This window comes from Panthera leo, chromosome D1, assembly GCF_018350215.1.
Source record: "Panthera leo isolate Ple1 chromosome D1, P.leo_Ple1_pat1.1, whole genome shotgun sequence".
Taxonomy (NCBI): domain Eukaryota; kingdom Metazoa; phylum Chordata; class Mammalia; order Carnivora; family Felidae; genus Panthera; species Panthera leo.
The window spans coordinates 73790299-73812200 of NC_056688.1; the positions used below are offsets into that span (position 1 = coordinate 73790299).

Below are 21902 nucleotides of genomic sequence, written 5' to 3' on the forward strand. Positions count from 1 at the left end.
ATACGAGGTCATTCCAAATGACCACCAAGTCCTTTCCCACTTCTGACATTCCAGGAGTCTAAGAATTCCGGGCTTTGGCTTCCCAGAGGCACCGTGGGAGCCACATTCGTCCTTACCTATCTCTCCTTCCACGTCTTCAGCCCAGCTCCTCTCTAGGACACATTTGAGCCCTCCTGGCAAGGGCCCTGACACCAAGCAGGCAGGAGCCCAGGGGAAGGGCTCTGAAGAGCTTCTTCCTACATTCATTCAGGCTCTCTCAACCTGTTTTCATTCATTCATTCATTCAAGGTCTTGTAATCACGCCCTGCCTGGGGTCGTCACTGTGACCACTGTGAACCATCACTGGCTCACCCAGCCCACTCACCCACTGTGGGTACCATCCATTTAGGGTGTGCTTGCTCGGGCCCAGCAGGTGGCACCTGTTTGCCCTCTTCTCCAGGCCCTTCCCTAGGCTGTCTGCCCTCTGGGAGTTGCAGAGAGGTGAACTCAAGGAGGAAATGTTATGCCAGCCTGTAGGGGCTAGAGCAGGGCAAGGTGACTAACACCGATGGTGAAGGGGGCACTGTGGAGATGGTTGCAGTGAGCTCCTTCTGTGCTGGGTGGGGCCAGGCTAGGGTAGGGGGGTATTTATAGTGGCTGCTCCAGGAGCTGCAAGGGTGGTTGCTGGAGGATTCCCACCCACGGCCGACTCTCAGATTACCTGGGCTGCTTCCAAAAGGTCAGGCTCCTGGGCTCTGTCCCTTGAGAATTTGATTCCTAGATCAGGGGGTGTTCAGGGTGTTTAGTCCACTCTCAGGCGACACTAATGCTCAGCGAGGGAGAATCTGCACTGGGGGCTGGGACATAGGGGCCCTCGCTACTTGGTGTGGTCCTCCAACATCACCTGGGCACTCGTTAGAAATGAAGAGTTTCAGGCCCCACCGGAGGCCTACTGATTCAGAACCTTCATTTTAACAAGATCCCAGATGAATCATATGCACATTCGATTCTGAGAAGTGCTGAGGCGGGCAGCTGCTCCCAGCTGAGGGGAAGTATCAGGACACAGAGAGGCCTGAATGGGTGTGTGCAGGTCGGCAGAGCTTCAAGGGGGGTGATTCTGATCTTCCCTTGTGCCTAAGACGTTAGCATCGAGGTAATGGACCTGAGATGAGGCCCCAGCTCGGTAAATGGCAGCTGCATCTGTAAATTGCTCAGACGAAACCCTTGGCACCATGCTTGATTCCTTCCTCTCTCTCTCACACATCAGCAAATCCTTTGCCTCCATGTTGAAAGCCTCCCAGAACCCAGCTGTGTCACATCACCTCCTTCACTAAGTCCCTAGCTGAAGCCACCATCTTCTCTCCCCTGGATTACTATGAACTGTCCCCCGCTCCAGTTCCTTCTCCACCTGCAGCCAGGGCCATCCAAGGTAAGATGCTCGTCAGAGGAAGCCACCTCTGTGCTCTGCTAACTCTGGCTTCCGGTCTCACTCAGGAAGAAGCCCAAGTCCTTCTGAGGTTACTGGGCTGCACATGAGCCCCTTGAGCCGACGATCTCCCTTCTGCTCTCCTGCCTCTCCTACTCCTCATTCTGGCCTCCTCGGTTTTCCACCAGCACAGTGGTTGTGCTTCTGCCTCAGGACCCTTACTCTTGCTGTTCCTTCCACCTGGAGCGCTTTCCCCGCCAACACACTCCCTCACCTGCTTCAGGTCTGGACTCAGACGTCCTCGTCATCGGGTCAGATCACAACCTGGCTTTCCCTGCCCCTGTTTTGTGCTCTCCTGTTTTCCTTCTTGGCATTAACACCGTCTAACTGTATTTTATTTATTTACCTTGAATATTGTCTATTTCCCTCCTTAGAGGAAGCTAGAACAGGGCCTGGCACAGAGTGGGGACTAAATAAATATTTATTGAGAGGATGGATAAGGAGGCCAGACCTAGGTCAGACACTGCCATCACACCTGTGGCTGACCCCTTTCTTCCTTGCCTCACCTGGAAACACATCCCTCCATCCCCGAGAGTGGTGGTGGAGAGGCAGAGGAAGAGGATGAGGCAGCGCTAAGGGTGCTGGCGTGTCCTGGTCAGGGCTGGGGGTGGGGGGGACAAACGCCAGTCAGGGCAGGTCCCACCTGCCACTGTCGCCACCCAGGGCCAGATGAGCCTCTTCCCATCCCAGCTCCCCCACCTCTGCAAACTCCTCCTTCACTCAGCCCAGGGAGCCCCCGGCCCGCTTCCCACAACCAGAGCTGAGAGGCTAAGGAACTATTTTCCCAAATCAGGACACACGAGCTGTCACACGAGGACGGAGATGTTGCAGGGGATCGAGTTTGCAGGTCCATGTGGTCCAGCCAGATGCCTGGAAGTGAAGTCTCCCTTCTCTTGTGACTCCTCCTATAGGCCAGCCAGGCTTTTTCTCTCCCTCTCCCTCCCCATCTTCTTCCCGGGCCACCTCCTTCCCTTCCCTGTCCCTTCCATCACCCCCTTTCCTCTATTAGTTACTGGCTTTCAACACAGACTCTTTCCCTTGAAAGCCTAGGGTGCTTTTTGTCCCAAGTTCCCCTGCTTTGACCCTCAGTCATGTGTTCAGCTGAAAGTGGGTGGGCCTCGAGGCCCCACTCAGCGATGTGACCTGAGTCCAGTACTTTCCTGAGTGTGGCCTCTTGAGCCAAGAGGCCTGCATTCAAGTCCCAGCCCTACACTTCCCAGTTGTGTGACCTTGGACAAGTTCCCTAACCTGTCTGTATCTCAAGAGATATTAATAGCACCTGACTCATAGGGAAGTTGAGAGGCTTGAATATGTTAAGCACTTAGCCCAGAACCCGAAACATAATAAGTGCTTAATTATCGTACGTTCCATTATTGTCTTTTTACCGGCGCTTGGCTCTAGAAGATCCAAACCATCAGCTGTTCATCGTCTATACTTCCTTATTTCAGCCACTGACTCTCCTTTCAAATAACTCTCTAGGGGGCACCTCACCTACCTTGGCCCTGGGGGCCCTTCCTTCCAGAGTCTATCTCCCAGGGGCCAGATTTCAGGGTGTCATCCCGGCAGGCCTGGATTCTGTCTTGGTCTCTGCCACGAACCCGCTGTGTGTCACGGGCGGATCATGGCCCCCTCTGATCCTCAGTCTCCCCATCAGTTGTCATGGGCCACTGGTCCCTGCTCTGCCTCCCTCTCCAAGTGTAGAGGGGAATGAAGGAGATGAAAACTGGAAGTTCCGCCTGCAGGGTGGAGGGGCAGGGAGGGCCACTGACATCTGTGGTCGGAAGCCGAGCATGGTGGCCTGAGATGCTGACAAGAGTACCGGTGTGGAGGGACTGGTGGGCAGGGGCCATGGATCACAGCTTCGGTCCTTGAAATGCGTCCCTTTACAAGGGGATCCTCCGGCACAGTGAGCAGGGGCAGCAAGGGCCAGGCAGACCCTAGAAGCTGCTGGGGCTGGGCGCCTGTTGGTGTCAGTGGGCGGTGCCCACTCTGGGGCTGGGCTGCCCCGCCAGGCCGACGCCAGGCTGGGTGGGGACGAGCTAATATTAGCTGGGGCAGCCCCAGACAGCTGAGCCCGGGGGGCCTCGGGAGCCTCGCTGGGCCCGGGCTCTGTTGCTTCGGCCTGGGCCACAGCAGCCAAAGGAAGCTTTCTCAAGCCTGTGCACGGCCTTGGATGCCCCTTCCACACTGGCCCGATCCAGAACTTGCCCTGCTAGCCTGGCAGTCCTGCTGCTTCACCCTGGCCCTGGCTCCTGCCCACAAGCCCCTGGCCCCCTGCCCATGACGTGCCCCTACCTCACCTCTTTCCTTCTCCATCCATAGAGCAGGAAGGGACTTCTTTCCCTACACCCCTACTCTATACGTGAACACAGGCTGTGTAGTTCCCTGCCGGGCGTGTGGGTGGGGTGGGGATGGGGCTGTTAGCATTCATTCATTCATTCCTCCATTCAACCAATATTTATTGAGTACCTACTTACTAGGTGGCAGGCAAGAACCTGGGAATAGAGCAAAGAACAAAACAGTCAAAAATTCCTGCCCTCAAGAAGCTTACATTCTAGCGCAGGGAGAATACAAAGAAATAAATGCATACATAACCATATAGGGTGTCAGATGGTGACGAGGGCCATGGAGATGTATAATGGAGATGTATATATAGGGCCCAGGAAGTGCTGGGGGGGGGGGGTGACAACTTTAGTGTGGCAGGGAAGGCCTCCCTGAGCAGGTGATGGAGGGAGATATGTGACACATATCTTAAGACCTGTGTCTTGCTTAAGACACAGTGAGAGGCCAGTATCCAGGGCTGGACTCAGAGAGCCAGAGGACAATGGTAGGTCATGAAGAGAAGAGCACAGCTCCCCACAGCCCCAGTGGGCTCCTGGTAGTAGGGTCTTGCCCCATGGGCCTTGGCCCGTGCTAGCCTGGTGCTCGGCTGTGTTCACGTCTCCATGGCCGTCCCCTCCCCACCCCACATGAGTCCGAACCTGGCCCTACTGATTATTAGCTGTGTGACCTCTGTAAGCCTCAGCTACCTCAGCTGTAAAGGGGGGATACGAACAGTCCCCACTTCAAGGGGCTGCCATGAGAACCCAATGAGATAAGTTATAGAAGGCCCTTTAGCACAGTATAGGGCACAACACATGTGTTCAAGTTATGCATTATCATTCTCACCATTTGGCACATGAGGCATCTTTCTAGGATGCTCTGCAGACACTGGCCTCACCCACTGAGGGATTCTGAGAATCAATGTCTGAAAGGGGTTAGACAGGAGCTTCCTGTTACCAGGAGGCTTCGGTGACCCCCCCAGGGATCTTCTCAGCCCATGAGGGTGGTAGAGTGGGGAGGCGTGACTCCCTTGGGCCTTATCACCAGGGCAAGGCTGTGAACATATTTTAGACCATGGCCTCCCGCCAGGGCCAACATCTTACCACTTAGAGATTAATGTTTTATGCTCAGCCTCAGGGGCTCTCTTGGCAGCTGTGAGGAACGCGGTCACCCACTGGGCCGCCTGGAGCCAACCAGAGCCCTGGGATGAGGGCTGGGCTCTTGGTAGCTAACGTGGCTGCCACCTGCTAAGAGCTAGCCCTGGGCAGGATGCTTCTCCTCATATTCCCACGGGAGCTCCTGCCTTGGTGCCTGACCAGCCCACACACCTGGAGCATGGCCCTTGTCTTTTGGGGCCTTAGTTTCCTCATCTATAAATTGTGCATAATGGTATCACCTACCTCTCAGGGGAGCTGGGAGAAGCCGCTAAGACAGAGGCAGAAAGATAATTTGTGAGGGAGGAAATAAGGTTCAAAGCAGGGCCATGTGCCAGAGGAGGCCACTGTCTCGAGGGCAGGGGGTTGTGAGGAGGGCATAGGTAGAGGGGAAAGCACAGACCTTGGACCTGGCTGGACCTCAGTGTGGGCTCGGGCAGGTGGCATCTGGCCAAACCTGTTTTCTCCTGTGTGAAGTGGGGATGAGTCTCTGAAGGCAAAGCCCGAAGCACCATGCCTGGCACATGAGACACGCTTTCCAGGGGTTGGATCTGGCTACCTGGGGCACCACTGAACCTGGTCCTGGGTTCAGATGCCCCGGGAAAGTCCGTATATCGAGGCCCTGGCTGATCCACAGAGACAAGGAAGCAAGTTGTGGAAGCTTCCTCTGGTGGCCCCACAGCCTCAGGGCCATGAACCACTGTCACCAATGATATATTTAGCAACACAAAGGTCGGAAATGCCAGGCGCTGGCTTCCCTTCTAGGGAGCAGGAACCATGTCTACTGAGGCCTGGCTGTCGCCAAGCAGATATTTTTTTTCTGTCTGGAAGTCTGGGCATCTGAGTGAAATCCTCGGAGTAAGGAATCACTGTGGTTTGTACTGGCTGGCCAAGTCTTTCCATGTCTGTGGTCTTTCCTGAACCCTGTTGTGCTACCCTTGGAAAATCCCACCCAACCTGTCTTCCCAGACAGCCCATCCTTGGCCTTTAGGCACATCAGCCATTCCCCCCAGCAGGCTGTGTAGCTCCCCTCTGCCTCCTGCCTTTGCCTACTCTGTTCCCTCTTGAACAGCCTGCTCTCCCAGAGAACTTTTCCCACCCTTGATCCAGCTGTCCTACTGAGGTTACATGTCTTCCCAACTCAGCTGCAGTGTCTTAGAGGACGAGGAGCCGCTTAAGGAGGATAGTTCCTGCTACATAATATGGAATCAACAAATCTTTGCTAAAGTGTTGTACTTCACAACAGCCCTGTGAGGTAGAAGGATGAGATACCATCCCCATCTTACTGATGAAGGAATAGCTGGCCCAGAGAGATTAATTTGTTTATATGAGATGTCCAGTTAGTGAGCGGTGGAAGAAGGATTGGATCCCAGGTCTTCTTTGGGAAATTGAGAAGGTGAACTAGATCAGTGCCAAGTTCCTTCCTGTGCTATTATGCTAGGGTTCTGTGGTCAAGAATGAGGTGGTTGGATGGACAGATGGGTGATGGACAAGTGGATGAAAGAATGGATAAAAAGACGGGTACGTGGATGGACACAGATAAATGAATGGAAGGAAAGATATATGAGTGAACACCCAGCTAGGTGTGTATCTTGGCGGATGGGCGAACAAATGGATGGATAAATTTCTAGTCACTTGGCTTCGAGGCGGGAAAGGAAGTCTCACGTCTCATTAAATGAAAACATCCTACAGGATAGGACTTGGAAGCTGGAGACTTCAGGGTGGAAGGCAGGGCGGAGCAGCCTAGCCCGTGAATGGAGAAAGGGGGCTTCCAAGATGCAGGGGTGGACAGTTTGTGGAGTGAGGGAGCCTGGAGCTGGGGGCAGGGACTGGTCTCAGAGACTGACCCTCCCAAAGGTGAGAAGCTCTGATGAAGCAGCCCCAAGACAGGCTGGAAAGAAGTTGCAGTCAGAGCCATGTGATGGGGAAGCCTCGGGGTCCGGGGTTTTCCAGACTCCCTGAGGCCACCGGAGGGCAGACGGTGAGTGGGAGGTTGGCCTCTGAACCCCGGGCGGCACTGAGCATACCTGTGATTTCAGTCTGTTCTGGGGTAGGGAGGCTGCTCTTCCTCCCTAGGTCCCCGGCTTCAGTGAGCAAGCCGCTCTGATAGCTCTGGCGGGATGTACTCAAGGGGACAGCGCAGCTCTCCTGGCCGAGGGGTGCGCCCTCCTGAGGCACCTGGCTCGGGGGTACCAAGACACCATCTTCCACTGCTTTTTGTCATCAGTCCCCAGGTTCTAGACGTGAGCTCCAAGGCTCTCATTTTAATTACCTGGCATGAGCCAGTAGAGGGACCGCAGACACGGGTGGCCAGGAGTTGAGCTTGGCAGGGCCTGGAGCCTTAGATGCTGCTAGCCTGGAGCAGGCCGAAGCTAAGGCTCTCCATTTGCACAAGAGGCAGAGCTGTGAGCTCCAGCCTCCCTCCCAAAGCCCAAAGCATCCCCCAGCACCAGGCTGCACCCCCCACACATACACTGGCCCCAGCGATCTCCCTGGGAAACCAGGTCCCAATGAGAGTGCCTGGTGCGCCGCTAACTGCTCATTACAGTCACGGCTGCAGCTAAGTATAGCTCCAGCACATACAAGACCAAGACAGCAAGGGAAAGTCTTTTCATAAGAAAGCTCCACATGCAAACACACAAACATCTGCGTGCACACGCTCCCCACACTCGTGCATACTGATGGCCTTGGACTTGTACTTGCACCAACACAGAGTTTCATTCACTCACCGAGGCTTTCATTCAATGAATGTTTGTTGAGGGGCTGAGAGAGTGGTTGAGGGCATGCGTTCTATAGTCAGACAAAGCTGGGTTCTAACTTCATCACCTCCCAGGTTTATGATCGTGGGCAACTTAGCCTTTCCGTGCCTCAGTTTCCCTCTCTCTACAGTCGGGATGGTAACCACAATGCAGGCCTCAGAGTTAGTAAGGTCAGGGTAAGTGAGATGGGGCATGTATAAGTGCTCAGGATGGGTCTGGCTCAGGGTGGGTGTCAGTACATGGTCCGTAGCCTCACTACTGAGTACCTACTCTGTGCCTAGCTCTGTGCTTGGAGCTCTATTTAAAGCTATCGCTTCTGGAGGTGGTTGTGAAAAGTGGTGCCTGGTGTATGATAGGCACTCAGTAAATATTTGATGATTGAGTGAATGAACAAACCACTGAGAGCTGCATCAATGGATGATCGGATGTCCTTGGAGCTTTCTTCTTTGAGGAGGCATCCACCCTCACTTGTCTCTTAGCCAGGCTGGGGCTCCAGTAGGATCTAGATATTCTTGTGGATAACATAGGGATCCTAGAGACAGAGGAGGAGCTCCAGGGTGTCTGGGTGCGCCCCTTCCCCATTTTGGAGACAGGGAAATGGCTGCACAGCGGGTGGTGCCTCATTCAGCTTGGACAGACACAGTAGTCATGCAGCAGCAGTCGGGGCCCTAGCTGAGCACTCGGGCAGGCTGGGGCCCCTGGGCTGTCACTAGGCAGGGCCCTGTCTGCAGGGGAGGCGCTGGAAATCAGTCTGGGTAGGAAATAAGCTTTAGAAGTTTTTAAAAAATAATATTCTTTTCAAAAAGAAATGTTTATTTATTTGGGGGAGGGGGAGAGAGAGAATGCCGAGGAGGCTCCATGCCCAGCAAGAAGCCCTACACGGGGCTTGATCCTGTGACTGCGAGATCATGACCTGAACCATTATTAAAAGTCAGATGCTCCACTGACTGAGCCACCCAGGTGCCCCAATATTCAGGATTTAAAGGTACTGTAGGGGCACCTGGGTGGCTCAGTTAAGTATCCTACTTTGGCTCAGGTCATGATCTCATGTTTCGTGAGTTTGAGCCCCACGTCGGGCTCTGTGCTGACAGCTCAGAGCCTGGAGCCTGCTTTGGATTCTGTGTCTCATCCTCTCTCTACCCCTTTCCCACTTGTGCGTGCGCTCTCTCGCTCTCTCTCCCCCTCTTCCTCTCTGTCTCTCAAAAATAAATAAATGTAAAAATTAAAAAAACAATAAAGGTACTGTCACGGGGTGCCTGGGATGCTCAGTTGATGGAGCATCCAACTCTTGATTTTTGGCTCAGGTCATGATCTTGCAGTCGTGAGATCGAGCCCTGCATCATGCTTTGCATTGGGTGTGGATGGAGCCTGCTTAAGATTCTCCCTTTCTGCCCCTCTCCCCCCACCGCCATCGTGCACGCACTCTCTCTCTAAAATTAAAAAAAAAAGTTACTGTCACCATTCCCAGCCTTTGAATAGGTTGGCAGCTAAATGGCCTGGGCCATCTCCTCCCATCGCACCTCCTCAAAAAGAAAGTGACATTTCCTGGTGTTTTTTTAAGCCGAGGCCGGCTAGGCCTGGCTGGGGCATGGCGTGGGGAGGGGGCGGGTGACACTGGGGAGTCACACAGCCTGAGTCTCTCCTCACCTTGAGTGATCTCAAGGCTCTGGGAATAGACAGGGTCTCGTGTCCTCGCCATGTGCCCCAGATTCCAGTTGCCACACTCCAGTGCCGGCACGCAGGTTTTGAATTCCACATTCTGGAGCCAGCGATGCCCCCTGGGCAGGACTCGGGCAGTTGAACTCCACAACAAGTGCCTTCAGCTGGCCAGCCTGCTGGGAGTGGGGAGGGTAGGCCTGTCCCCTCCCTGAAAAGGAACTTCCGTGCCCTTGTGCCCACTGTCCTCAGTCATTCGTAGTCATAGCGGGTGGGGATTCAGGTGTTTACTGATTTTGTCCATTGTCAAGGGGTGAACATGATTGTGCCTGCTGCCAGGGTATATGTGAGTCTGCTGTCAGTGGGTGTACCCATTGCCAGTGTAGACGTGGATCTGCTCTCAATCACTCTGCCCACTGCCAGTATAACAATCTCTGTGGAGATTAGGCCAATGAGGACAGTGCTGGGTGATTAGTGACTCCATCTGTGGTCAGTTGAGTCAAGATGCATAGACGGGGATTATTCTTTTATGAGAGTACACGTAGATCTGCCCTGAGTGTGGTCAGTGCCGGTGTAAACACAAGTGTGAAGTCAACATCTGTGTACGTTGCCAATGTAGATGCAGATACTGAATCAGTGATCCGTGACTGTGCACACTGCCTGTGCAGATGAGGAAGCGGGCAGCGGAGGAGGGCTTCACTTCCCAAGGAGGCTGAAAAGGGCAAACTTTGTTGTGCCCATTGCATAGGTAGAAGGATCGAGACAGGCAGACGTAGGATGTATATCCACAGTCTTCCCACAGAGGGGAAGCCGTGCTCCTGGTTCCCGAGAAAGGGGCCCCCTTCCCCTTTTAGTGTGTGGCGTGTGGCCAGAGCTGACGGCAGGCAAGCCCTGATCCCCAGATCCAGCCACTTCATGGAACTTACATTGTCAGGTGGAAGAGAGACAAAGAGTAAGTATGAGAAGTAAGTAAATTAGATAGTGTGAAGTGCTAGCCCTCATCCAGCTGGACACAGGGAATGACTGAATGTGGCTGGATGCAAATGATACATCAGTAAAGCTGGGGAAGTTAGTGTTCAAAGATGGTATTGCTATGAGGAGAAGTAGAGGAAGGAAAATCAGATCAGTGGGTGGTGCTGGTTGAGAGTAAGCCTCAGGAGATGCTGAAGGAATGAGCCGCGGGGATACCTGGAGAAGGGCGTCGGATGGGGGGAACAGCCCGTGCGGGGGCCCTAAGGCAGGCGTATGTCTGGCATGTTTAAAGAACATGTTTGAGGAGGCGGGTGTGGCTGAAACAAGCGAAGAGGACAGTGGCAGGAGAGGAGCTTGGAGGGGGCAGTGCGGGACCAGATCACGTAGGGGCTGCAGGGAACGTGAGGAGCTTGGCTTCTCCTCTGAGAGAAACGGGGAGCCTGTGCAAGGGTTTTGAGCAGAGAAATGACACAATCAGATTTATATTTTAAAAGGATCATCTGGCTGCTGTGTTGAAAATAGTCCCAGAGCACCAGGAATATTGGATGCTGGGAGACCAGTTAAGAGGCTCTTCCCATAATCTAGGGCGAAATGATTGATCCTGGCGGGGACAGAGGTGGTAACGGTAGTAGTGGGCAAGTGGTCAAACTCTGGATTTATTTCCAGCTGAGCTGTTGGGATTTCCTTACAGATTAAATGTGAGGTGTGGCAGAAAGAGAAGTGTCAAGGTTTGGGGCCAGAATGTCCGGAAGGATGGAGTTGCCGTCTCCTGTGATAGGCTGTGGGCAGTGGGGGTGGTACGGGAGCTCAGGTGGAGCCTTGGGGTGGAGAGATGCTATCAGACCTCCACCTGAGATGCTAAGGTGTTGGCTGCTGAAGTCCTGAGTTCAGGAGACGGGCTGAGCTGCAGGTAGACGTTTGGGAGTATTCAATGATAGTTGAATGAGTGATGGTATTTAAGCCTGGAAACTAGGCGAATCGCTAAGGGAATGAATGGAGATGGAGACGACCAAGGTTCTGGGGCACCCCAATAGTTCGACGCTGGGAGAAGTGGTTGGCAGAGGATGTCAAGAAGGAGGAGCCAATGAGGTAGGAAGAAAATCAAGAGACTGTGGGAAGCTGGGAATGTGACAAAAAGGAGGATCAGCTTTCAGATGCTGTTGATGGTTCAGGGACCTGAGGACTGGAAATTGTTCCTGTTCTTTCTGCCTAAAATGCTCTTCCTTGCAACCTGTCTTCCCCTAGTTGATTCTTATCCATCCTTCCAACCTCTGCCCACTTGCCACTTCCTCCTAGATGCCACTCTGACCCCAAGACTTATTGTTAAAGGCCCATCAAATGCCTTATGCTTTCCCCTCAAAGCCCTCATCACTTCATATAGGTACATATTTGCTTGTTTGGTTATTTGATAAATGTCAGTCACCCCTGCCAGTGGCTATGGCTGTTTTTGCTCACTCTGTGCTCAGTGCCCTGCACAGGCCTGGGAAAAGGTACAAATATTCGTTGGAGGGAGAGCAGGGCGGGGGGCAGTCAACTGTGGTCCCACCTACACTGCATCCACTGCCCTCCCTGAGCTGTCCCTCTTGGGGCCATCTTTTTAATTCCCTCCCCGCAGCACACACATATATATGCACACATGTATACCCTGTTGGGAGTCAGGACCCCTAACTCGCAAAAACACAAGGGGGGTCCTGGGGGTAATTTCCCATTGGATTCCTAGTGCGTATACCACGAACCTCAGTTTTCTCATCTGCCTAATGGGGGCAATCAAGACTGTCCTGCTGATGGCTCAGCTATTGGGGTGTGTGTGTGTGTGTGTGTGTGTGTGTGTGTGGTATTCATTTGGGGTTCAATATGTGAAGTGTTGGAAACTGTAGATAACTGTCCCCAGTGTCCCCAATAATGGGAAGACTAATCTCTTCCTCCCAGGCTACCTGGGTGGATGTGAAAGAGATTTATAAATGAAAGCCGTGGAGCATGGTGGTTTTAGAGTCAGGGACCTGGTTTCAAGTTCTGCCTATCCCTTTCAGGCTATGTGGATTTTGGGGGTTTTTTGGCACGTGTCTTAACCCCTCTGAACCTCAGTTTTCTTATCTGAAAAATGGACATAATGACATCTCCCTCAGAGAAGTTTTTAAAGATGAGTGAGATCACGCCTGTAATGGTCATCATCATGACTTGATAGCAGAGCGCGATGACGCTGAACAAAGCTAAAGACGCCTGTCACCGAGGTGGTTGTTGGGGAAATCAGAAAAGGTAAAGGCAAAGCGTGTGGTCCCTTTAGCCACGCACAGTGAGTGCTTAACCGAATCAGGCTCTGAAACTGGGGAGCCTGGCCCAGGAAAGGGAATGTGGTGGAAGCCAGAGAAAGCCTGGCCTGCAGGAGGGATGGCTCAGAGGTGGGTCCTGAGGTCCATCTGTAAGTGTGGGCAGGCTGTCACAGGGAAGAGGAGGGAGTATGTTTTGGTGACCCCAGGCGGCAGACCTGGATCTCTGGGAGAAAGGCAGGAAGATTGACCTGAACACGTGATAAATGCACATCTCTAGAGCTATCCAAAGACAGGTTGAGTGGCCTTGGGAAGTCTCCATCACCAGCGGTCACCAACAGAGACATCTGCCTCAGGGTTCCTGCGAGGGATTACTGCGTTGCCTGCATGGGAGGCCAAATATCCTATATGGGGTGCCGTCCCACTCGCTTCCTGATCTCGGAGTCTCAGTCACATATTTCGTATTCCAGTCTGTGGCACAAAGAAGTTTGGGGCATGTGAGGCACACATGCAACAGAATCCTTAGAAATAAAGAAGAAAGGAAAACATTGAAGTAGTATATAATAAAGAGAAGAAATAGTAATACCTCAACCCCAGGTGAAAAATTAGTTCAGAATGAGCACTAAATTTAACCGAGCTCCCTGGCAGTCAGAGCCAACGAGAAAATATGAAGGGTTCCATAACTGACCGTTTACTAACAGAAAAGTAGACCCCACAGAAACACACAGTTAGACCCAGTTCTAAGTCCCGAAATAGAGTGATTTCCTACGTGGAACACTGGTGTTTGTCTGAGCTGAAGATGCTAATGGGTGAGGGTATGCACTGTCTGGTCTCCTGGGGGGACTTCCAGGTCACAGGAGTGGGTGGGATGTTGGCTCCTGCTGAGATCGTCCGGGGCCCTGACCCCCGGCCTTCCTGGCCTGTGGGGCCGTAGGGGCACTCTGGGTTAGCACAGCCCCACTCCCCTAAGGCATGCAGGCCTCTGTACCTCCCTGGGGCTGACTAAGGTTGAAACCCGGCCAGAGCAGCCTGGTTTGGCTCTCGGGGCACAGCCAGCCTGACGTACACCGTGCATAGCCAGCCCAGCTGTTCACGGGGGCCTACGGGAGGCCTGAAGGGCAGGGCTTCGAAACGGGCCAGCTCCGACAGCGCCACTGAGAACCTCTGAGAGCTTGGGCAAGATTTTTCATCTCTGTAAACCTTAGACTCTTCATCTGAAGAGTGATGATAACACCAGAACTTACCTCTGAGGCTGGCGTGAGGTTTAAATGCGCCAATGCATGGAGAGCACGGGAGACGGGGCCTCCTCGTGACTGGGAAGCTGCCATCATTAGCCTCCATCTTGTTACCAGAGTTAGACCGGAAAGCCCGGGAGCTCTGGCTCACATCCCACTCACTGTATGACCTTGAGTGTCCTTTCCCGCCAAGCTTCATCTGCTCCCAGCCCCACGGCAGGGACTCACATGGATAACCATGTGGAAGTGGGCATGTTAAGTCACCATTACCCTGAGGGGTGTCCCTCATGGGCTGGAGGCCACAGTGCTGGGTCTTTGGACATAGCTCTGCCTTGGTCTGTGGCACCTGGAAACAGGCTCTGAAGGCCATGCCATTGGCTCTCCTGAGGCTGTCATTTGCTTCTGGTCTGTTAGCAGGCAAGTGGTAGCAGGAGCAGAAAAAATTAGGGAAAAAGACTTAAAGTTAAACACATTTCTCCATTTAGCTGTTGCTGCTGCGCCTTGCAACTACCACCCCCCAATAATTCAGGGGAAAAAATGCTGTGTTTAGATTTTTGTGGAGGAACGCCTTGGCCCAGCTCCTGGAATACCAGTGTGCAAGGGAACTGGCAGTCTGGAGGTTTCTCCCTATCCCAGGATTCTGCCTTGGATCTGGGGAAACCCTAGACACCTGGCCTTTTCCTCCGGGACCTCCAATAGCATCTTGCTTCCCGGGTGTGTTGTTGTTATTGTGATGTCTCCGCTTTAAAAATGATGGGACTGAGTTTCCTAGACGCAACTTGCCTGCTGCAGTCATACAGCCAATGGCAGAGCTGGGATTCGAACTCAGGTCTCTAAAGCCAAGTGCTGGACTCCTCCTTCTGCCATGCTGCTGGCTTCCCAGTCTCCAGTGTGGTCTCAGGCTCAGACATTGAGCTGCTTGGCACCTGGGTCTCATCTGACCTCATGGATCTCAAATGCCAAGATGGGGCTGGCGGCATCAGAGTCACCAAGGGCACAAGTTAAAGGGAAATTTCTGGTCCCACCCACAACTACTGAACCGTCTGGGCATGGGGCCAAGGACTCTGCATTTGTATCTCCACTGAGTCACTCTCCCCCGGCACGCTCCACCACCATCCCCCCATCACCCAGGCCTCTGCCCACTCCTGCCTCCCTCGTGCCCCACCGAGCGCCTCCAGGGAGGGCTTCTTACTCTCTGCTTTCCTGTCCACCCTCCTAAGGGGTCTGGGTTTTGCCACCACCAAGTAAGTTCTCCTTCGTGCTAAATGCAGAGACTTCTCCTCTGACCCTGTCCCACTGGATCTGCTAGGGGCTGGCTCTCAGGAAACATTCCTCCCTTGTTCTCCAGAACCAGGGCTGGCCCTAGTTGGGCAGACTGGTCACTATGCTGCTCAGTCAGGCCCACGCAGGAGCAGGGACCCAGCCTCACTCATGCCACATGCGTGGCTCTCTGAAGGGCAGTGGTGCTGTTTCGTGATGTGGGGGCAGGTCTTCCCAAGTCCCCCAGGTGTCTCCCAACTCAGTAGTCTCTGTCCCGTGACTGTAAGAGTCTTCACTTTTCTACGTCTGAGACACTGTGATCCTAAGCACTTTGTTGTGATGGGAGAGGACCAGGAGGGGAGGGCCCATGAAGGCCAAAGGGTTGTGTGGGGGACCAAAGCAATATATTTGAACACCTCCTTCTTGCTCTCTGTATTATTTCATTTCATCATCACAACCACCCCAAGGGAGGGGAGGGCAGGGTATGTCTTCCCACCCCCTACTATCCAAGAATGAAGGCTCAGAAATGGGCAGTAACTAGTCCAAGGTCACCAGCCAATCCAGGCCCCAAATTCAGGTTGATCTGACTTCAAGGTCCTGTCCTTTCTGCTACGGCCATTGCCTCCTTTTGACCTGGGGTCTGGCCAGCAGCAGGGCCTGGACAGCAGAGAGGCCTGGGAGGGCGTTTCGAGCAAGGGCTCAGAGGCCATGTTGATGAAAGCTCCAGGCTGCAGCCCAGTACTAACACTGTCATCTCTGCTCTACCTTGAGAGCTCTGTGACCTTGGGCGGATCCTTTCCCTTGCTGTTTCTCCAATTCTCCATTCCTGCCACAAGGGGCAGCTTTTAGACCAGAAAGCTCTGAGGGCCTCCTCCATCCTGGAGTTCTAGGTTTCTACTGACCATGTTTTCACAAGTCCAAGGTACCATCGATCTAAGACATGACATGAGTTAAATTACAGCATGTTGGTGATATGGTAAGATAGACTATTTTAAGGATGTGTACATCATTTCCAAAATGTGAAATAATGTGCATCCTGGCATGAAAGCAACATGGGAACCCCTGCCACCTCAAAAGTTGCCAGCCTAGCTGTTGGGGCAGCCCTTTCTGGATATGACCAAGGCCTAGGGTCATGAGTGAAGTCAATGAAGTGTCTCTCTGGAAGTCTGGAGGCCCGGGACTGCCTTTTCTGGCCTTGGTTCCCCCTACTGCCCAGGCTGGGTGCCAGGGCTGACAGGGTTGGTGCCGCAGCATGAGGGGATTCAGATCTGAACACAGCCTTGCCTCTTGCGGTCTTCCCTGGGCTGGCTCAGTGGCCTTTTCCCCATCCCTGCCCTTTCTCTCCTCTTTCTCTCAGTCACAGATAGTTCCAGAGAAAGGGGCACACCCCTAGACAGTATGTGAGTGACCATCTCTGGTCATGGCCCTGGGCTGGGTCACATATCCGGAGTGCCGAGACTCTGATTCCCCTAGGAGATGGCTCGTACACACCCCCTTCCATATCATTCCATATGTGTCCCTATACACACAAACACATACACATCACACCCCATACGTGTCCTTGTACGCATACAAGCACACACACCACAACTCATATGTGTCCTAATACACACACACACACACACACACACACTTCTACCACCTGTATGAACCACACATCTACACATAGTGACTATTTACACAAGCCTTTCGTGCATGCCTGGAGTTAGGTCACATAAATCGGTGACACATGTTCATCATGTGTATACCTACTCCACATTTACACAGCCTCTCCCCCTCACCCAGTATTCACCCCCAAACACGGACTTACCCCAACAGGCACCCACTTGGCCATGTTATGTTCTTTGCGCAAACTCTCACACGCTCCTGCTCAAACCCTCCATGTAGCACCATGGGGAGCTCCCCCCGCCCTCCCCCTGCTCCCTGAGCTAGAGAAGGATTAGTGAAAAGGAACAGGGGCAGGGACCCGGGTGCCAGGACTGAGTGCTCAGGGCCCCCCATTTATTAATGAACCAAAAAAAAGGCCTAGACCCCAAGGAGCCCCCTCCCCAGTCGCCCCCTTGTGGTCCTCAGCCAGCCCAGCACACCACAGGCCTGCCCAGTCCAAGGAAGTCCAGATGAGTGTAATTCAGTTTCCAAACTCAACTCGACTGACAATTTATTTAGGCCAATTGGCCATCCCGCCTGCTCTGCATCACTGACTCCGCATGGATTAACTCAAACGCTGTGTACCCCCGCTGGGCAGATCTAATTAGGCGAAAAAACTGACCTGAAGCCTCAGGGGGCTCGGGGCCTGGACAGCAGCCAGGGTTCCCATGATTAGCCCCAGTGCCTGTAGCCTTGCCTGGTCTCAGAACCCTCGGAAGGGACCAAGTCCATCCCTCAGTGTGCCAGTGATGAAACTGAGGCCGAGAGAGGGGAAGTGACTTGCCAAGGTCACCCAGCAAGTGAACGTCGGGCCAGAATGGCGGTCCCTGTGCCACGTTACAACCATCGTCTTGTTCCTGGAATGCCAAACTGCAAGAGCACAGATCCCCACGGCAAACGCCTGAACAATTCTGAAAGGCAAGCACAATTTTCTACAGATGACTGTGGCATAAATAATTTATAAATGGAAGTCATAGCACATATTGGTCATTTTAATAGATAGTAAATTGCTTTTCTGATTTATGGTTTCAGGGGTGGGGTTACAATAAAAATAACTTGGTGATTTATGAAACATCTTCTTAAGTCAACAGATCTTTAGTAGGTTTGTCTGACTTTGCAGCCAACAGCTTCACCACCCTGGTTACCATAGAAATGGGATGCCTCGTTCCGTTGCCATGGCTACCACTTTCTAGAACACAATTGGTGGGTCTCTCACAGTTTGTGATTTGGTTCTGGGGAAAAAAAAAAAAAAAAAAGCCAGGACTGCCAGCTTGGGTTTATGCTGCATTATCAGGCGATCTTGCCTGCATTGTCTTAAAATTTCACTGGGTGGCCTCTGAGGTGGCCAGGCTAGGTGACAACTGTCCCTGGAATGTCAGGCAAAGCTCCCTTTGTGCTCCCATCAGACTAGTAGCCCAGGAGAGACTGGCCTTACTGCGGCCTGGATCCTGGGTGTGGGGGGCAAGGCTGCTGCTGGGGTGGGAAAGGAGACAAGGTCTGGCAGATGGCAGGAAATCAGGAAGCTGATAGATGAAGGGCAAGTCTAGGGACTGGAGATCCAGGAGCTGGCACCATCCGAGCAGGGCAAGCAGGCTGAGGGCACGGAAAGGCTGAGGAGGCAGAGGCAAGGCGGGCTGGAGCTGTTGTCCTGTGGGAGAGACAGACACTGAGTCAATCACACCTGGGGTGGGGGTGAGGTGGGCAGAGGAGGGGCCAGCTGAGTGGCAATGCCCGGGGTCTCTTCTATTCATAGCAAGAATGCTGTGTGGTAACGGCTGCTGCATTATCCGTGTGCTCTGAGCGTGTGTGCCCAAGTGCTGTGGGGGGCCGCAGCCGTGTGCACCTTGCGGAAGAGTATGGCACCTGCGTGTTTATGTTCCGTGTGCGGTAATACGTTTCAGTACCATCCATCTATGTATGTGTGGTTGGGACACTGGGCTGTAGTTTGTGTGGCCACATGGACAGCATATGTGTTTAGGTAAGGGGTGAGGTGTGTACTCTGGGTAATTGTATGTGTCCGTGGTCTCTGGGTGACTGGGGATTGGGAGGCAGGCAACTTACATGGGGTGCAGCCCCTGCCCTTGCCTACAGCCCCTACAGTCCTGGGGGTGTCAGCCCAGGATTGCTGTAGAGATGGCTCCTGATCTCACTCCTTGCTGAGGCTGCTCGGCCATCCCCAGAGGTAGCATCCCTGCCCCCGGGGCTGCTGTTTCCCCAGTAGCTAGCAAGTCCTGGGCAGCAAGGCCCAAGAACAATGTAGACATGGCTGGGCCCCTGCCCAAGGAGTCAGGCACCCCAGTTCTCTCCCTCACAGCGGGTGGGTATCACTTTCCCTCAGGGAGTCTGAGTTGTAGGTGCCAAGCTCCAAGATGGTGGCATCCAGATCCAATCAGGGCCAGCTACTAAGTGTCCAGGACTGTATTTTTAGCCCCAAGAGCTTTGGCAACTCTGGCGGTAGAAAGAGTTTAGGTTTTGGAGCAGGACAAACTTGGGTCCAAGCCTCAGCTTCATCACTAGCTCTGAAGCCTTGGTTTAGTCCCTGACCTCTCTGTCCCCGGGTTTCCTTCTTGGCAGAGTGGGGTAAGGCCACCTGTCTCACTAGGTCAGGGAGAGGACAAAAGGTGCAGAATGGGTCCTTCGCTTTGGTAGCTACCTCCTCTCTCCTTCCTGTGCTCAGCTTCCCTGAGGATGGACCAAAAGAAGCTGGGACTCAGCTGGGTGTGAGCTCTTGCTTTGGCGGTGTGCTGTGACTGGCCTGCTGGTCTCTGGGCCTAGGAGAATGTGGCAGGCTGAGCGAGCCAGGGGCACCTTCCTCCACAGCCCTCCTAAGGGCCCACTTGGAGCTGGATGTTCCTGGGGGCTCTCCCTGTGACTAAGAACCAGGCCTACTAGCAGCAGAGGCCAAGAAAGCAGGTGCTCAGGAAGCCTAGACAGAGCAGCAGGCCTGGCTTCCACTTCCCCTGGTTCCTCCTGAGAAAGGAGGCCTAGCACCTGGCTCTAGGCTGGGCTGCTACTGCCACCCCACCCCCACCAACCCCCTGGGCACTGGGGCCCAGAGAGGAAGGAATCTAGACAGGATGCCCATTGGTTGCTGAGAACCAATAATTTATTCTACCCTAATTTTATAAGACTTGCCGTCTTTCAGGGCCTCAGTGCTCCCATCAGGACCTGTCTTGTGAGAGGGGCAGATAAGTTGAGAGCTCTATGGGCCTGTGGGGGCACCTGGGAGTGAGAAGGCCCCTGGGAGTGAGAAGGCCCCTGGGACCTCAGTGCCGTGTCTGGGCTGTTTCCATGAGTCTCCCCAAGCACTAATGAGCCAGAGTCTTGCTGCCCCCCTGGGGGTGAATTTAGAGACTCTTTGGGGGGATCCCTTCATTTGCTGCCTCCTTAGGGCCTCAGCTACCAAAAGGAGCCTCACCTGGAGAAAATGTCCCAGGAGTAGAGCTACTTAGGGGGGTACTGAAGGATGAATGAGTTTTTCCAGAAGTGCAAAGACATGGAGTCAGGGGAGACATGGAGAGAGGGGTCAGAAATGTCAGAGAGTTTCCTGTGGCAAGAATGTTGGGTACATGTAGGAAGAGAGCCCTGGGAAGTCAGTGGGGCCAGGCACAGAGAATCTCCTGTGTTAGGTTGAGGAGTCAGGGTTTTTCTTTGTGGGCAGCATGGTCAGGTGGCCTGGGCAGAGAGCTGGGATGCCAGCTCTGGTAGGTGTGTGGAGACTGGACTGGTGGCTGAGACTCTAAGTCTAAAGCCTACTAAAGCTTCGATGGTAGGGGTCCTGTTGAGAGAGAGTCATGTGTGAGCAGAGGGGACAGAGGAGGACAGATCGGGGGAGGTTTGGAGGAGGTGGGTGGCTGATGGTGCAGTGGGGAGGGGAGGTGTCTCAGGCCTTCTGCCGTTGGCCAGGATCAGGAGACCAGGGGTGCAGTGGACCCTGCCTCTCAGCATTCCTCGGACACTCACAATGTGCATGTTCTCCTCTCTCACAAAATCCAGGGAGGGGCATGGCCTGCCCTTTGGGATCTGGTGAATGCCAAGCTCTAAGATGGGGCCCTCCAGAGGAGGTACTGGAGGCAAATACCCGGCATTTGGGAATGTGTTTTTAGCCCCAAGAGCTTTGGCAGCCCTGGTGATGGAAGGAGCTCTGGAGCTGGATCAACCTGGGTCAGAGGTGGTGGTCTTTTCCAGTTCTCATCCACTTCTGTAGGGATCTTTCAAGAGCTGTTTCTGGAGTTGGAAGACCTGGCTTAAGTCTGTAGCTACCCTGCCTCACCTTGTCCAAACCCCACCTGCCTCATAGGGCTGAGGGAGCTTGACTTTGCAGTCCCCTGCATTGTATGTGTCTCTGTGGGTGCCCTTCACCCTCAGCTGGGCAGGGAGCTCCCTGAGGGCTGGGCTGAGGCTTTATTCCACTCTTCTGGGCATAACCCAGTGCCTGGTAAAGAGTGGAAGGAAGAAAGGATGGATGGATGGACAAACGGATGGAGGGAGGGATGGATGGACAGGCAGGTGGAAGGAAGGAGGGGACTAAGGAGGGAGGAGTGAGAAAGTAAAGGAAGAAGGAGGGAAGGAAAATAGAAGAGAAAAGGGAAGGGAAGAATGAATGCATGAGGGATGAGAAGGGGGAGGGAGAGAGGATGGAAGGAAGGATGAGGAATGGAAGGGAGGGAGAAAAGAAGTAAGGGAGGGAGGGAGGGAGGGAAGAAGGAAAGAAGTAAGGATAGATGAGTGACAGAAAGGAGGGATCGATCAGTGGATGGGAGGAAGGACGCACTTGATAGTAGTCTGGGATAAAATGTTTGAAAATGGTCCAGTGCTCTAAAACCAACAGGACCATGAGCCTACTACAATGCATGGCTCGGGGAGACCTCTTCCTACTTGGGGGCCTCAGGCTTCCCATCTATACCATGTAGTGCCTTGGACCAGATAATCTCTAAAGGCTGCTCTTACTTTTTAGCATTCTAAAATGCTGACGTTGTCCTTTTCCCTCTCCTCTCCCCTTTCTCCAACCCAGAATGTGACTTGAAAGGTCCATATAGTTCTTGGTTTCGAGAAGCATGCCATGCTAGGTGCCAGGTTCCATGGCCATGGTCAACCCAGACAGGACTGTTCTTGGACTTCCAGTGCTGCCCCCTGCCTACCGCCACAGGGGGGGAGGTGCGTCC

General features: G+C 53.5%; 1 protein-coding gene across 1 annotated transcript in view; it reads left to right on the forward strand.

The window, feature by feature from the left end:
- The window catches only part of KCNC1 (potassium voltage-gated channel subfamily C member 1), a 42927-nt gene that overhangs the window by 8352 nt on the left and 12673 nt on the right, over nt 1–21902 (forward strand). The window lies entirely within an intron of this gene.